The sequence below is a fragment of the Rhinopithecus roxellana genome, chromosome 3 (genome assembly GCF_007565055.1).
Source record: "Rhinopithecus roxellana isolate Shanxi Qingling chromosome 3, ASM756505v1, whole genome shotgun sequence".
Classification (NCBI taxonomy): Eukaryota; Metazoa; Chordata; class Mammalia; order Primates; family Cercopithecidae; genus Rhinopithecus; species Rhinopithecus roxellana.
The window spans coordinates 49,465,465-49,476,249 of NC_044551.1; positions in this window are offsets into that span (position 1 = coordinate 49,465,465).

A 10,785-nucleotide genomic window follows, 5' to 3' on the forward strand; every position below is an offset into this window, starting at 1 on the left:
CCTGTATGTAATATGAAAGATTCCTTGCACATTCCAGAAAATAAGTTAGATGGCTTGAGGGTCAGGTGAGTTATACCCTCCAGCTAACTCCCTCTGCTTTGTCAATATAAATCACAGCTGGATCATTTTTACAACCTGTTCTTAAGGGGAGGAGGCACATTTCAAACATATTTTTACAGAAGAATCTTTGAATAAATGTGATTACTTCATTTGATAGGAAAGAATGAAGGAAACTAAATTATTTGAGGGCCTGTTAAAAGTGTTAGTATGTCACTGGGGGCTTGCATATAACTTAACTCACTTCCATTTAACTTGTCCAAAGAATATATGAAGTAATTATTATTCTGCTCATTTGAAAGCTGAGGAGGAAATGGAATGAAAAAGGCTCACTAAATTTCCTAAGACCACAAAAGGCACAACCAGAATACAGACTCACTTTGCCCGGTTTTTCAAAATCTGTATCTATCATTTTGGAGTGCCAAAAGATTGCTCTGTTGAATGCGAAATAAGGTTTCCAGTTTTACTGATAGGTTGGCATAAAGCCATCCACCCTCTTATAGTCCAAGATGCTGGCTGTGGTCTTGGAAAAGACACCTTCTCCTGAGGATCTATGTAAGGAAATTGATGTGACAGGCAAGAGAGGACTTAAAGTTTTCTAGCACGGTGTCCAGGGAGATGGTGGTGCATTCACTGAAGATGTGATTTACTAGAAAAATTGACTGCAAAAGATTTTAACGAGTCCAATTTGGGAGATGCTAAGATTGAAGTGACATTGGAACCTACCAACTCTGCTGTCTAGAAGGCCATTGGCGAACAGAGCTCAGGAGTGAAGTTTGGGCTAAATTTAAGTGTGCTCAGTGTATAGATGGAGATTTGAGTCTGTGAGTGGGTGGGATTTCTCAGGTTTCATATATATGAAAAGTTAGGGACCAAAGATAGAATTCTATGAATTACCAGAGGGCTGGGAGCTGAGGAGGAATACCAGTGAAGGAGGCTGTACAGCAATCAGTGAGATAGGAGACATTTAGAAAGTACCGGTGTTTCTGAAAAAACACAGAAGAAACTTTCAAATAAAAGGGAGCTATCAATAGTGTGCAATGATAAAGAGAATTTATGACTCGGTGTGGTGCCTGTAATCCCAGCACTTTGGAAAGCCTAGACACAAGGATCACTTGAGCTCAGTTTGAAACCAGCCTGGGCAACAAAGTGAGACCCCTGTCTCTATGAAAACTCAAAAAATTAGCCAGATGTGGTGTCATGCACCTGTGGCCCCAGCTACATTGGAGGCTGAAGCAAGGGGATCGATCGCTTGAGCCCAGGAGGTCGAGGCTGAGTGAGTGAAGATCATGCCATTGCCCTCCAGCCTGGGCAAAGGAGTGAGACACTGTCTCAAAAAAAAAAAAAGGGAGAATTTAAGTAGGGCAAAAGCTGAAAAGGGGTCACATAATAAAAAAAAAAAAATGCAGTAAGTCATTCGGAATACTTCAAAAAGAAAAATAAATGTGTTTTATTTATGATGTTTCTAGACAGTGTTTTCAAATGACAAAGCTAATTTTCCACTGTGAACCAACTCTATAGATCAAGCTAATTTTTCATGTACAAGCAATACAATCATACTAAAAAACGAAAGCTTGCTAGTAGGTAATTAGGCATATGTCACATCATTTGAGCTGAATGGAGTCACCTGGCAAGCTTGATGCTTGGAAAGACAGCTTGTATGGCTGAAACAGAGTGAGAAGAGGGGACAGATTTAAGTGATGGCATCAGATAGAACTTTGAGGAGAGAGTGTAGGTCTTGAAAAGTGATTGTACGGCCTGGGATTTCACTCTGAATGAGATGGGAAACTTAAGGAGATTTGGAGTAGAGGAATGACATGATTTGACTTATGTTTTAAAAGGATCACCCCAGATATACTATTGAGAAAAAAGTATGGGGCAAGGGGAGAAGAAAGCAGGCAGACCAGTCTGGAGGCTACTGGGATCCAAAATTGACATGAGTTGCTTGGACTAGGGTGGTAACTCCAATTATGGAGATAAGAATTCAGATAGTAGATGTGTTTTAAAGGCAAAGCTCACAGAGAAAATAGTGGAAAGAAATTAGAAACTGTGCATACACACAATTGTTTTTCCTAGGCCTTTTTTTTTTTTCTTTCAGTAAAAACTAGCTGGTTGGAGGTGGAAGCAATGTTGAAATGAATTGTTTTCCACACTGAAAGAAACACAACATAGTTGGATGATAATGAGAAAACTGTAGTGGTAAGGAAAAACTTAAAACAGGGGCAAAAGGCCAGAGCAATGTCCTTGAATAGATAAGAGGGGAAGGGAGCTATGCCAAGGGGAAGGAATGGCCCACTCCTGCTTAGCCCTCTGTACTCTGACCTGATACCTCCCAAACGCTTGAGTAGATCCCTTTTTAATGCTAATAACTCTCAAGGACTATCTGTGTTAGTGGTTGTACTCTGAGTACTCACTGATGAAGAAAACACAGAATTACGACTTTTTTTGTTTTGAAATGGAGTTTTGCTCTTGTTGCCCAGGCTGGAGTGCAGTGGTGTGATCTTGGCTCATTACAACTTCTGCCTCCTAAGTATCTGGGATTCTACTCAGCTGATTCAAGCGATTCTCCTGCCCTAGCCTCTTGAGTAGCTGGGATTACAGGGGCCCGCCACCACGTCCAGCTCTCTCTCTATATATATTTTTGTATTTTTAGTAGAGATGGGGTTTCACCATGTTGTTCAGGCTGGTCTCGAACCCTTGACCTCAGGTGATCCACCTGCCTCGGCCTCCCAAAGTGCCAGGATTACAAGCATGAGCCACTGCGCCCAGCCTGACTTAGTTATCAATACTAACAGCTGTTAAATTACATTTAAGAAAAATAAGTCATGCCATAGGCATTTTGTTATTGCGATTCAGACCATAACCAATGTCTGGTGCATATACAGATGAACATATCCCTTGAAATTCTAAAGATTCACGCCTACAGTTCACAATTTGGAAAGCTTACTTTAGTAAATCTGCAAAGCCCTTGGTTTTCTGAATATGCCTGGGTTCTTTAGTACATGCTGTTTCCTCCAGGAGGCGCTTTCATCTTACCCATCCTTAAAGGCATAGTATAGTTTCTTCTCCACTCAATCACAGTTAGACTTCGCATTTTCCTTTGTGTTCCAATAACCATTTATTATTGTACTTTGAACTACTCATATTCCATTTATGTAATAATCAAACATACAACTTAAACCTTTGCACCCTTAAACACTAAATATATGTCCTGTGCAAATACATATGTGTATACATATGTTTTCTCTTCTGTTGTCTAAGGTTATTTCAACCTGAAACTATGTCATGTTCATTTTTGTTTTCCAACAGTGGATAGTTCAATACTAAATGGAATAGAAAAATGTGAGAGATTGGATTTATTTTGTGGTGTTCCAGAGGACAGAATTTAGATTAGTGGGCAAAGTTGAGAATAAGATAGATTTGGCTTAATAAAAGGAAAGACTGTGTAACATTTTGAAATTTTAAAAATGGGATAATCTGTTATTGAAGATAACAAGTAACTGAAACTAGCCAAGTCATTTTTCTCCCTATGACTATTTAAGTTCTGAGCACTATACCAACTGTGTAACATATAGTATCACATTTAGTCTTTATAATGGTCTAACAAATAAAGGCATTTTAGTCATCCCAGTTGTACTTGAAATAGTTGAGCAACTTGCCTCAGTACACAGCTTGTAAGTGACAGTGCAGGAATTAGAACTTGAGTCTGGGTAATGTTCAGCTCTAGATATTTAACGTGAATGCTTCACTATGTAGGAGGGATTCTCATGTTGGGTAGAAAGTAAAAGTTACCACGGTTTCAAAGGAATATAAAATACTAAAAATATGCAAATAACCTAAGTAGCTTCCTACGCTTTGAGTATAGTTGAGCAGGCCTGCTTTCAACAAAAGAGCCAAGAGATACGTTCTTGAAAGATATATAAATCAGTCTATAGTGAGGGGCTCGAGATAAAAGTCTTTTGCTTCTTTTTACCTCCATTTATTGGAAGATCCAAATTATCCTTGATTCAGAATGACAACAAGTCAAAGATCATTGGTAACCATATTCTGATGAGATCAACATCCAGTGGGGCTTTGGGTAGCTTGGAAGACCGCTTCAAATGTCGAGAGGACACTTGAGCCCTTGGTCACTGGGCATGACCCATAGACTATGTCATTAATATCGCTACAATTCTTAGCATATGCCTGAAGTACAGCAAGCACTTTATTAATCTTATCTCCTTTCTCCTGAGTTATCTTTGAGTCCATACATATTCTGAGGTAGTTTTTTTCATTAGAATTAACACATAAAATAATCGTTTTTTATTTGATAATATATTTTCTATGAATATAAGAAATAATACCGCACATTTATATGGTGAGCCACTGATCTCGTTCTTCACAAAAGGATAACAATGTATTTTTGAAAATCTTTTATTCTTGATATATTTATTCAAGAAAATATACAATTAAGTGGCTACATGGGACTAAAATGTTGAGCAAAAAAAAAAAAAATCTGATATGAACTTTCTCATCATATTTCAAGATGCTTGCTCTTTCAGCAAATAATCTGACTTGACATTGAAAAGCTTGGGGCACTGAGGGAGGTATTACCATCTCATTTTATTGTTTCTGCTAGTTATTTTGACAATCCACTCAGTACAACTGAAGAAAACTTTATTCAAGTGAACATCAACTTCACTTTCCATTGAACTATGACCTTAAAAAGTCAATCTCTTAACTTCCTTTGGGGAGACATGTGACTGACTGCCTTGTCAGCAAGCTCCTTTTCCTGAATCTAAGTTATTTCCTTTCCTACAGAGAAAAATTGCTGTTATCACTTCCAACCCTTTTAGTAATGGCCCTTTTCATGTACAGTAAATGCTTTTTTTTTTTTTTTTTTAAGTGCATGTCTCTTCCTTTTTGCTTATTAGCTCAAAATTTGTTTATCCTAAAGAAAAATGTAAGGATATAAGCACATTTCATGTTCTTTGGAAAAATCAGCATTTGCACGGATTTCCGACACAAAAGACAGCTAAGAGTTCTCCAAAAAGTCTATTTTAAAACATACATTTCAAATATCTAAACACAAGAGAAACATGGTCTAGTTAAATCCAGCATCACCCAAATACTTCCCAATTTCTTTATCTCATGATTTTTTTTTTTTTTTTTTTTTTTTCAGTTTTTATTCTGTGTGGTTTTTCTCTAACATTTCACACTGGAACTGCTTTTCAGTCGGGCTGGACAATTCCTCTTACTTTGGCTTTTGAGACACTGGTCCATCCTGATTTTTTTCTCTTGATGCCTTTATCTCCAGCTTCTTCACTAGCTCCTCTCTACCCTTTTTCAGTTCTTTAAGTGCTCCGTCCCAAGCTCCCTGCTCCGTTTGCATACCCTAACTGGACATTCTCTCCTGCACTCACCTAGCTTCAAGCCTCCTCTATTCACTGATTGTTCCACATTTAGCCAGCCTGCTCTGAACTCCAGGCCCAAATGCCTCCTGGGAAACTCCTCCTAGATGTTCTGCATCACCTTAAAGTATTGCATCTCCAAATGAACTCATTCTCTTCTCAGCTAGTTCTTCCTGTGTTCCCTATCTCAGCAAGAATATCTTACACACCCAGACACTAAAGCTTAAAATCCCTGAGTCATTCTGAGTTTAATTCTACTATTAAAGATTTCTCATTTCAGTTCCTTCTCTTCGTTCCTCACTGTTATATACAGAGTTCATGCACTCACCAGCTCTCCAGATCATGTCATCTCCCAACTCCCTAGTTGCTCATCTATTTCATATTGATATTGAGACTTACTATTAAAATGGTATTCCATGCATCATTGTTTCACTTTAAAACCTTTGATAATTCTCCATTTTATATACAGAAAAATTCCAAACACCTTAACAGGTTTGGAATTTCCCTTTTTTTTAATTTTTTTTTTTTTTTTTTTTAATTTTTTTTTTTTTTTGAGACGGAGTCTCGCTTTGTCGCCCAGGCTGGAGTGCAGTGGCACCATCTCGGCTCACTGCAAGCTCCGCCTCCCGGGTTCACGCCATTCTCCTGCCTCAGCCTCGGAGTAGCTGGGACTGCAGGCACGCACCACCACGCCCGGCTAATTTTTTGTATTTTTAGTAGAGACGGGGTTTCACCGTGTTAGTCAGGATGGTCTTGATCTCCTGACCTCGTGATCCGCCCATCTCGGCCTCCCAAAGTGCTGGGATTACAGGCGTGAGCCACCGCACCCGGCAGAATTTCCCATTTTTAATTGGAATTTTCACTCCTTACCAGTTAAGGAGCTTGGAATTTGAATCAATTGATTTGGTGAGGCCCAGCCTTCATTATATTCTCACCACCCCACTGACAGAGGCATAGGCATTAACTGCCACACAATTTTTGTATCTTTTTGTCTTTGCTCATGCCATTATTATCTCTACTTGATATATTTCCTTTATTTTCTTTTTCCTGCCTGATGATCTGCCCATTCATTTTTTAAGAGCCCTTTCAAAGGCCATCTCTTCTTTAAGTCTACCTTGCCTTCTCCAACTTTGTATGTATGTTCTCCCTCTGCCCTGACTGCCCTCAGCCCTACCTTCACACTGGCATCCACAGTCCTGGATTTTAAATGCTATACAGTAGGAAATGGCATTTAGAGAGCAGGGAATACATTTTCTTCTTCTCTGAATTATAAGAGTCTATCATCATATTCAACTTGTGGTAGGCATTTAGTTTTTATTTGCTAAATATGTTGAATTAATGGATGATGATGAAAAATCTTAACAGTGGCCCAACTGATGCCAAATACCTATTCTAAATATCCATATGTTATCTGTATTTTGTTTTTCTTCCAAGGAACTTTGGTTACCTTCCATGTGTAAGAAGCTCTTAGTGGGACTTCTGAGATTGGTAATTAGGACCAAGGCTGAGGACAGGAAAGTATTTAATATCTGAACTGACAGTCACCAGAGTCAGAGCCAAAGCTTCTTAAGAGGTGATGGATGTGGCAAACTGCTGCCAGCCTCCATCTTCTGTATAATAAGACTGGGAACAAGACAGAGAGGGGCAGATCCAAGGGTCACTAGAATGTGGTGCGTTTGAGATAAGAGGAAATTCCCTGCCTTCCCCAAGGTAGGGAAGAGAAATTAGAGTACCTGGTCTTTCTTCCTAAAACCTCCTGAGAGGCTCTAAGAGGCTCATTTACAAAGACTGTTGTATAATTTAGTTACCTAATTGGATATCTGCTCAGGAAAAGGACTTGTGGATTTACCTGTTCATCTTAGGAACAGGGGAGAACAGTCTTGGAGAGAGAAGAGATGTAGAGGTAGTGTGAATTCACCCAGTTTCAGAGCCAAGACAGGTCATGCCTGTGGTTCAAGTGGATGCTACTTTGAATGTAGCTGGGCTTGTTCAACCTCCTTTCCAAGACAGTTTCACAGCAACACGAGGCCATGCACTATATGGCCAGTAGTAAGAATTCAGGGGCTTGAAAAAGTGGGCTTAAAATCACTGAAGCTCCAAAAACTCATACCTTTATTCCCCAGAGCTAGAATTTGAAGGCCTGCCTTGCAGATGATATCAATAGCCAGGCTGTGCTGGCTAGAAGAACAGCAGGAACCAAGAGGGAAGTTTACAATAGCAGCCTGTTAGCATTACACTCTTTCCTTCCCTGTTCTACCTCTCAGCTCGATACACTGAAGAGGAATACAACAAGGGGAATGTGAGGTGACGGTGCACTTGAGGCAGACTCCTAATTAGAGAGGGTGCCAGTTCCTACTTACACTGGGTAAAGTGGAAGAGGAAAGAAGGGAGAATAAACTAATGTTTGATGTTTTAAATTGGAGTAAGCCTTAATATCTGAAAGCAACTGGAAACTATGGAGCTACCTTAGATGCCAGTGGAGAATGAAGCATTGGTATAAAATAATTGGATAAGCATGATTTGGAAATACAAAAGCTTCTTATTTCTGATTAATACTGCTTAATAAATGAGATGCTTATGTAAAACTACTGAAATTCATAGAACGTCTACAAAGAAAGAACAATTTCAACCCCAGACTACTATCAATGCAAACCTTTCTTTACTAATTTATTGCTGGATCCAACAGGTAGTATCTCATTCACTACATCTCTAGTGAAGTCTCTGGAGAGCAGAAGTCCCCTTGGAGGTCACACAGAAATGCACAGTCTTGTTCTAATTCAAAAGTGTTCATTGTGTAAAGAACAAACAAACATGTTAGCCCCAAGAGACACGTTAGCCCTGCTTGGGCCACAGTTTAGAATGAGTACCCAGCCAGTTACAAGATGCTTCAGAACTTTCTGTATCCAGTGAGAGCCCAGCTGATAAATAAATCAGAAAGTATATTACTGTAAGCTAGTCGTATTTGAAAATAGCTGATATGTTAGCTCTTTTTTATAGAGAGCAGATATACAAAGTATTTCATGATGCTATAGGATATTAACAATTATTTCTCTCAAAATTCTTCTGAGGGAAGACTAGGCTATTATTGAATGACTTCTGTTGAATTCTCTCTGTTCCCTCAATTCTTCTACTTCCACTGCATAAATATATATTGCATACTGGCCAAGTGCAGTGGCTCACGCCTGTAATCCCAGTACTGGGAGGCCAAGGTGGATGGATCACCGGAGGTCAGGAGTTCAAGACCAGCCTGTCCAACATGGTGAAATCCCATCTCTACTAATAATACAAAACTGAGCCTGGCATGGTGGCGGGCGCCTTTAATCTCAGCTACTCATGAGACTGAAGCAGGAGAATCGCTTGAACCTGGGAGGCAGAGGTTGCAGTGACCTCTATATGTCACAGTGACAATATATATATATATATATTGCATACTGTATTCTTTGCTTGCTGACTCTGTTACTGCCAGTCCTCTATCAGTTTCAGTCTATTTTCTGGACAATTCACTGCCTTCTCATATCCTTTTTCCCATAATCTCTCTGAGAATCTGAAATGCTTTGCTGTTGTGAAACTCCTTGGCCCATATAATATCAGCCTTTAAAGCCTTTAAGGTGATTGTATTGCCTATATACCTGGTCTGAGAGATCACTGATTTTCAAATTCTTCCTTGAAAATCGTCTCTTCTCTTCTTGAATCCCCTATATCCCAATCAATTCCCTATGAAGTCCATCTTTTCTGGGACTCAATTCACCTGAACTTCAGCATTCTCTTTGGCCAGCCTTCCCTGGAAGTCTACTTAGGGGGCATAGTTGACAATAATGTATATACAGCAGAAATGTCTATGAGAGACATCAATATGTTTCGAATTTTAACTCCAGAAGTTTCTACAGATAAGTGTTTTGTTGATGCTAGAAGAAAACAAGTTATAAGAGGTGTGTGAGCTTGAGAATTGCTTAAGATGTTATTAGTCACTTAATCCTTAACTTGGTGTGGAATCACATTGTGTGGCTGTAATGTAGGACTTTAAAACAAACCATCAGAGGTGCAAAGGCTGGTTTTAATGATAAGCAGAGAGTTTGGCCTGCCTGTTTTTCTCCCCCTCAATTTTTAAATGGGCCCAAACAATTCAAAAACCAGAATGTACTAAACAGATAAGTTGATGTTTACTAAACAGATACGTTGATGGCAGCATCAACATATCTTACGTGGTAAAGGGAGCTAAGTTTTGATGAGGCTATTATAATGGCTCTTTTATATGCCCTGGAAATCCCATTTTAGACAACCATTTCCATCAGAGACTTTGGGATTGAAATAGGTAGTATGAGATATGTTATATTACATGGTGATCAAAGTATCATGAAATAATCTTATGCTCTGCAGGCTTTTTATACAAATAAGGCATGTATTCAGGCAACTTACACAAATATCTAAGGCTTTTTCCTTCTGATTAAAAATGGTTTACTCTGGAATTTAACATTTATTTAATAACATTTTAAAATAACACGAAGGTTTTGCATTAAAATAAGACGTATTAAAGCTGCTAGTATCTGTCAATATTTCATTCCTTAGGTATTCCCTGGTCCGAAAAATGAAATGTTGAGAATGTTGACAATTTCATGGCACAGGAAGAAACCACCTAGTTTCTTTATCATAACAGCTCCCCCTGCTGATGCAAAGTGAGAGCTTCGTAACTTCCTTTCAAATTTTCAGGGACTCTGGAAACATGGCTGGAAAACATTATTCTCAACTGAACCGTAGCCAGGAAAGTCTCAGGAGGGAATTCTTTCCTGACATAAAATTAAACCTGGCTTCAGCATATCTTAGCGGGGAAAAAGAAGGAAAACTTACTGTTGATGTTTCTTGGCCTGGGTTTCTTTCTGTTCTTAAAGCAACATTATTTTTAAAATCTGCAACAAAACTTGTCATCTGCCAAATCAACCCAAGTCTCCTAGCCTCTCCCAGCTTAGGTTTCTGTGCCTTGTTGCCCTTTTATGTCCCTTGACTCCACTCAAACTGTTACCGTGAATGGATGTCTTTTAACTTACTTGCAGTAGGAACAACTAGATGTCACTCTGTTTTCCATGGAAGGGAACCTGGTGCTAAAAGTCCTACAAAGCTCCAGGCATGGTGGCATCTATGTGGTGATGGAGCTTCCAAGCCACAGATTATATGACCTGGTGCTACTGGTAAGAAAGTGGCAGGTTATTTATTCACCTGAGGGCTTATGCTGTTGGAATCATTAAGTTAAAAAAAAAAAAAAAAAAGAATTGCCTCTACCAGGGCACTTGTGGGTGAAAGATTTCTTATATTCCATGCATACTTGCCAAACCAGTGCCAGTTT